The sequence below is a fragment of the Balearica regulorum genome, chromosome 1, assembly GCF_011004875.1.
Source record: "Balearica regulorum gibbericeps isolate bBalReg1 chromosome 1, bBalReg1.pri, whole genome shotgun sequence".
In the NCBI taxonomy this organism is placed as follows: Eukaryota; Metazoa; Chordata; class Aves; order Gruiformes; family Gruidae; genus Balearica; species Balearica regulorum.
The window spans coordinates 12,265,114-12,272,366 of record NC_046184.1 but is presented as its reverse complement, the minus strand read 5'-3'; the positions used below and the strand labels follow the sequence as shown (position 1 = coordinate 12,272,366).

Sequence of the window (7,253 nt, the reverse complement as noted above, 5' to 3'; positions counted from 1 at the left end):
CACTGGCTGTAAATGAGTTCTAAAGTAAATGATTGTTTGTTTATTCCAAAGAAGAGGTGCAATGTGTTTTACTAAGATCTAGCTGTCATTTTACTTTCATATAAATTCTACTTACAGTCTCTGTTTAACTAATGGCTTTTATTTTTTTTTTCCAATGGAATAAACCCTGTTTTTTTCTAACTGTTCTCTATTCTAAGCACTGAATTGAAGCACATTAGATTAAACAAGAAGATACATTATTCCACAGAGTCATTATTGATCCCATGTAAAATAAAAACAAGGAATGAGAGAAAATAAACTTAGACATTGACACACACATAGACATAAAAATTCAGTGGAAATTTTCAAAGACCCAACTTATAAATAACTGCTAATTGCTGTTCTATTACTAATACAATATATAGTGAATGTCAATTTTAAGCAGAACTCCTAAGCACGGTTTGTATTGGCTTTCCAATAATAGCACAATACAGGAGAAAAAGGTTATCAGATCAAACTAAGCACAAGGATAAAATACCCCCTATAATACGTCATGTTATTGATGTTAAGCAGAACAATCCACTGACTTTTAATTCATGGTGAGCTCTGATCAAAACTCAGTGGCATGCCGTGATCCACCTATAACCACAGCGGGTGTAGTTCACAAACCAATTAACTGCCTGTTTTACCGGGAAAAAATACACTTAAGAGAGACATTAAGGTTTCCTTTTTACAAATCTCTATTCATAACAGGAATGAACATGATGTCCTCTTAAGCTGCAGCTCTTTAGCACAGCTTCAATCAGTGCACACAACTTGTAAAAATATCCTCAGCTCTACAATGTTCTTTCCCCTCATAAATCCAGCAGAGTATCAGTCCATCTCATTCCTCCCTACACATCCTGCTATCACAAAACCACCACTGAACAGTGCTGCTGGGTAGCAAATTGTAGTTTTGTATCTTTTGAGTAAGATCCCATATGAATGTATCTCCTGGCTGTGTAACTTCATTTTACAGCTTCTTGATCCTATGAGGACAGGATTTGCACGCATGGGTAAACACAGTTAGCAGTTTTGATAAATGCGTGTTCAGCATGTAAGTGCCCTTGGATCTCAGGTCTCAGATGATCCTCCTGTGTGCTTCTTCAGAATTTATGATTTGTTTTTAATGGACTGTACCAAGGATAAGAAGCTTTCACAATGCTCATCATCAGTCTCACTGTCCTGTGATTTATATGCCATTCCCATGCTTTTAAAATGTTGCAGAAAAGGGCTGTATTTATGGCAGGTTTCCTACCACGTTATAGAAAGTGGGTTTAGGACATGTAATCTATCTTATAGATACACATTATAAGGAGGGTATATTATCTTTTCTGAGTGTCTTGCAACCTTCACTGACACTAATAAGGTTTACATGTCCCAGTGGACAAAAGAATGGACTGCTGAGTCTTTAATTCAATTTATTAGAATGAGTGGCTGACTCAGAGTTGAGGAGTATGACCTTTCCACATCAGTCGTTTGCTCCTAGGGTCAATGTAGAAATCCTCATTGTAATCCCCAGGGAGAAAAGTATTCTTTGGTGTTTCTTGAGTGCATTCTCTGGCCATTTTGGCCCCAGTACAGCAGCTCTACAGTACGGCAGTTTCACTTGCTAAACAGTTATTTTCACGTTCTCAGTGACTGATGTTTTTGCTAAATCAGGGCCTTGGGAAGTGTTTCATCTTCAAAGATAAAGCTGTGCAAAAGTAAGTACATCACAAGATGACTCGTTTCCTTCTCTAAGACTTTTCTTATTGCCAGTTTTCAAGCGAAGAGTTAGGATTTTTTTATCCTTTCTTATGATAAAAGGAGTCAAACATTGGAGCAGGTTGCCCAGAGAAGCTGTGGATGCCCCCTCCCTGGAAGTGTTCAAGGCCAGGTTGGATGGGGCTTTGGGCAACCTGGTCTGGTGGAGGGTGTCCCTGCCCACAGCAGGGGGGTTGGAACTAGATTATCTTTAAGGTCCCTTCCAACCCAAACCATTCTATGATTCTGTGATCCTTAATGCCTTTGGATACTTCCTGGGAGTAGATGTAGGAAAACAGATGAATGGGGATGCATTAAAAGGAAACATTTAGTTAAAAGAGAAACGAGGGAGACGACTGAGAGGAACCTAGGAAAGGGAAATCTTGAATGCATGTAGAGATATCCAGTTCTTGAAGTGGCCCATATCCCAGATAAGACTTCATGGATGTTTCATTTGTAACTTTTGAATTTCAGAAAAGCCTAAAGTAGTCAAGGTCTAGTCTATTTCTTGAAATTGTAGGGATAATACTATTAATCAATCAGACATAAAAAACCCCCAAAAACCTAGTGTCCTTGCCTACATAGAAGGCCTCTTAGCAATGTTAAGGTTGACGCACAGCGCATGTCCTTTATGTAAGAGGGACACACTGTCAGTACAAGTTCAATGCATGAACAAAATGATCTCACAGAACCCAGTGAGCTGGATTTGCCATGCTATAGAAAGTGTGTTGGTTTTGCGTGGCAAGGTTTTGGTAGCGGGGGGGCTACAGGGGTGGCTTCTGTGAGAAGCTGCTAGAAGCTTCCCCTGTGTCTGACAGAGCCAATGCCAGCCGGCTCCAAGACGGACCTGCCGCTGGCCAAGGCCGAGCCCATCAGCGCCTCTGTGATAACATATTTAAGAAGGAAAAAAATCAGTTAGAGGGAGCTTTTGCAGTCAGAGAGAGGAGCGAGAAGATGTAAGAAACTCTGCAGACACCAAGGTCAGTGCAGAAGGAGGGGCAGGAGGTGCTCCAGGCGCCGGAGCAGAGATCCCCCTGCAGACCCTGGAGAAGACCATGGTGAAGCAGGCTGTCCCCCTGCAGCCCATGGAGGGAGGATGAGGGGGTGTAGAGATTCCACCTGCAGCCCGTGGAGGACCCCACGCCAGAGCAGGTGGAGACACCCAAAGGAGGCTGTGGCCCCATGGGAAGCCCAGGCTGGAGCAGGCTCCTGGCAGAACCTGTGGATCCGTGGAGAGAGGAGCCCACACCAGAGCAGGTTTGCTGGCAGGACTTGTGACCCCGTGGGGGACCCACGCTGGAGCAGTTTGCTCCTGAAGGTCTGCACCCCATGGGAGAGACCCACGCTGGAGCAGTTCCTGAAGGACTGCAGCCCATGGAAAAGACTCCATGTTGGAGCAGGGGAACGATGAGAGGAGTCCTCCCCCTGAGGATGAAGAAGCGGCAGAAACACCGCGTGATGAACTGACCGTAACCCCCACTCCCCGTCCCCCTGTGCCGCTGAGGGGGGAGGAGGTTGAAGCCGGGAGTGAAGTTGAGCCTGGGAAGATGGGAGGGGTGGGGGGAGGTGTTTTAAGATTTGGTTTTATTTCTCATTCCTCTACTCTGTTTTGCTTAGTAATAAATCAGATGAATTTCCTCTCTAAGTTCAGTCTGTTTTGCCCGTGACGATAATTAGTGAGTGATCTCTCCCTGTCCTTATCTCGACCCACAAGCTTTTCGTTGTACTTTTCTCCCCTGTCTAATGAAGGAGGGGAGTGATAGAGCGGCTCTGGTGGGCACCTGGCCCCCAGCCAGGGTCAACCCACCACAAAAGCAAAGCCGCTCTGCTACATTTACATCTCCACTGCTCCTCTAGCTGCTAACGCTGATGGTTTTTGTCCGAGGGAAGAGGTGTGACAGCAAGTTGTCCTCCTGGGACACTTGCTGGGAGGAGTACGATGTTCATGGTAGGGTTTTTTCTCCTCTTTGCTAGGAGGAGCCTGATGTTGATGGCTGCTTCCTCCTTGCTCTAGGGGCCACTTGGGACCATTTTTATATGTTTCTTAATATGCTCTACACTCTGATTTTTCTTCCTCAGTCCAGCTTGATTCCATTGCACCTAACTTTATTATTTATGGTAAGGTTTATACACATTGGATACCTTTTTTTTTTTTTTTTTGCCACGACTGATTTTACCCAGCTCCAAGGTTTGCAGAACCCTCACTGGTGAGTTAATGGGTCCTCTGGTATTATCCTACGCCTAAACCTTTACAGCCACCACTATCACACCATACCTTTACCTCTTTGTGCTTCATCATTAGTCTAGGGTCACAGGTAGTTCATCCTACAGAGCAGAATTACTTGTTATTCTTATTTATATAAAAACTTTTAACAACAGGTATTACATCAATTATACAAAGCTATGCAAAACTAAAACAAAACAGGTAAGAGCCACCTGCTCATTAGACAATTGCTGTTATGGATAAACAAGCGGAAACAAAGCTCCAAGTTAGTTGAGACTAGTCCAGACAAAACCTGTCAAGCTCTCAGGCCTGTGTTAACTTAACACAAAGCCTGTGGCTTGTTACCAGCAACAGCAATACTGTATTTACTAATGCATGGGGGTACACAGGGCTCTCTAACTGAAGGAGAAGATTCCAAGGGATCTGGTCCTTAGGCTGAAAGTGAGAGCTGATGGTAGGATTAGGGTATGGACAAGAACAGTTTTGAGAAACCTAAACTCTCAATGATCATTGAGAAATAGGGAAAATTTTCCTGAGAAAAAGCAAGAGGGCTTATCTTGAAGTGATACTTTACTTGCTGTCATTCACATCTCAGTCGATTTCTAGGCTAGGGTAGATTTAAAACTAGGAGGACGATTAGAATTTGGGAAAGTGCAGGCTGAGGAGTCCAGGTTCCTTCTGTACCTTGGAGGTCCCATGGAGCTAGGAAGAGGACTCATGCCACTTTCATCAAAATTATTTTTTCTTAACCCCTTGTTGGCTCCTGTCTCATGTCCACCTTTTCATTTTGAAATGAGGTAAGACCAAGATCAGCATTACACTTAGGGTTTTGGAAAGTACAGGCTCATGAGCCCAGGTTCCTGGTGCAACTTGGAGGTCCCTGAGTGCATAGAATAGGTTTCAAACTGTTGAAGACATCTTTTCTTCATCATTCTCTGCTCATGGGATCAACTTCATCTCTAGCAGTCAGGGTTAGGTATTGAGAAAGTTGCTTTCTATTATTTAGTGCATTTTCTATGGAAAGTTGCAGACACATTCTTGGGAAGATTTTTTGATACCTCTGGCTGTCTTTTCTCTGAAGACATATTTCTATCTGGTCTCAAAGATTTCTTTCCCCTGTGAATAATAACCCTTTTTCAACAAAAACGGGACCATGATTTTTCTGTGTGCACATGGACAGAAAAGTATAAACAGTCTACCATGTACGAAAACCACACAGCAGACGTCACGGTCTTCTGTTTGTCTCCTCCCCTCCAATACAGCCTGTTCCTGTAGTCCTCACACCTCACTCTTTGGTCTTCCCTGGGAATCCAGGCAGGGTTCGGGTTTCCACAGGCCTCAACAGAGTCAGCCTTCAGTGCTAGGTCCATCAGTGCAGGTCTGGCACTGCCAACCATGGGCTGGTGCCTGAATTTCAAAGCTCAGTGACTCCGCAAGGTAAATTCGGAGATACTTAATGAACTTAAAGGATTAGCCAGACTTGAGAAGAGAGCAATCCAGCTCACTGTCTTGGGTAACCCAGCTCAAGCAGGATGCAGGTGACCTGGAATACACCCCACATCATAAAAAACGGTCACACTTGGACATGCCAGGTTCCCTACAAAAATGAAAATCGTAGAATCATAGAATGGTTTGGGTTGGAAGGGACCTCAAAGATCATCAAGTTCCAACCCCTCTGTCATGGGCAGGGACACCCTCCACTAGACCACGTTGCCCAAAGCCCCATCCAACCTGGCCTTGAACACTTCCAGGGAGGGGGCATCCACAGCTTCTCTGGGCAACCTGTTCCAGTGCCTCACCACTCTCACAGTAAAGAATTTCTTCCTAACATCTAATCTAAATCTACCCTCTTTTAGTTTAATGCCATTACCCCTTGTCCTGTCACTACACTCCCTGATAAACAGTCCCTCCCCAGCTTTCCTGTAGGCCCCTTCAGGTACTGGAAGGCTGCTCTAAGGTCTCCCCGGAGCCTTCTCTTCTGCAGGTTGAACAAGCCCAATTCCCTCAGCCTGTCCTCATAGGAGAGGTGCTCCAGCCCTCTGATCATCTTCGTGGCCTCCTCTGGACTCGCTCCAACAGCTCCATGTCTTTCTGGTACTGGGGTCCCCAGAGCTGGATGCAGTACTCCAGGTGGGGTCTCAGGAGAGCGGAGTAAAGATACACACTTTGTTCTCTCTCTCTGCCCCTTCCCTGCCTCCCTCAGCCCACCGAGCTCTGTGTGTGTAGGAAGAGATCACCGGGCGTGCAAGGCCGCAGTGCCCGCCTGGCCCCGCTGGGCCCTTCCCGCCCCGGCCCGGCCCCCCGGCCCTGCAGGCGGCGGCGGCCGCTGGGCGCAGCGGTGCCACTGCGACCCCTGGCGGCTGCGCTTGGCGCCGCTCACGGACGCCAGCGAGGACGGGAGGCGGCGGGCGGCCCCAGGAGAGGCCCGGCGCCCCCGCCCGCTCCTCCCGGGTCGGGATTGTGTCAGATCTGGTAGCTGGTTTTATGCGAGCTGCCCGCGGCCGGGAGTGCTGGTTTCCCTGGGGCTGTAGCTGCCGGCCTAGCGGCTCGGGGAGCTCCCCGCGCCCTGTCCTCCCCTCACAGCTCGCCCCCCGGCCCCTGGGAGCCCAGCGGCACCACTGCAGGCCTTACTCTGGGAGGATCGCAAAGCCTAGAGCTCGCTCCTGTCGTTGCTTTGCCAGAAACTGGCACACTTAGGCTGGCCTAACTTCTTAAAGCAGGAGTAGGAAGCCCAGTCTGTACAGTATTACCTGTATTAACTTTGAGGCTACAGTGTAAAGTCCATCCGATTTCTTAGGTGTTTGCTTGGAGAATATGTTTGAGAGATGTCTTTGTTCATGGATTTGTTTCTTAAAAGCCTTGACTTTTATTATGCCATAAAGGCATGCAGAAATTAATGGTGATGTCACCATACTTCAAATTATTAATTTTAAATTAGATTTATTGCTGGAAATGAATCCAGAAACCTTACCAGTGGAAATCCATTATTTTCAATACAAACAAGGAATTAATCAAGTGAAGCATTACAGATCAAGCAGCAATAGATATCCAGACAGTGCAAAATGTATTTTAGCTCTGCACTTCCTACTTCTGCTGGAAGACCTGCACACTGATGCCCTTGTTCATGTGGACAGCTTGCAGGACTCCCTTCTTCAGGGACTGAGTTGCCTATTCCAGTGTTTTCAATAATTAGATTAACCAGATGACAGTGAGTGTATGGTGAAAATTAGATTGAAATGTATTTAAAAAAAAAAAAAAGAAGAAA

The 7,253-nt window shown here is 46.0% G+C and overlaps 1 long non-coding RNA gene across 1 annotated transcript in view; it reads right to left on the bottom strand.

Annotated features, from left to right (window-relative positions):
- Positions 1-5,879: 5,879 nt before the first annotated feature.
- The window catches only part of LOC142604867 (uncharacterized), a 293,244-nt gene continuing 291,870 nt past the window's right edge, over positions 5,880-7,253 (bottom strand). The window contains exon 3 of the long non-coding RNA XR_012838718.1: positions 5,880-5,927. This is a non-coding gene — a long non-coding RNA (uncharacterized LOC142604867). The remainder of the gene's footprint in view (positions 5,928-7,253) is intronic.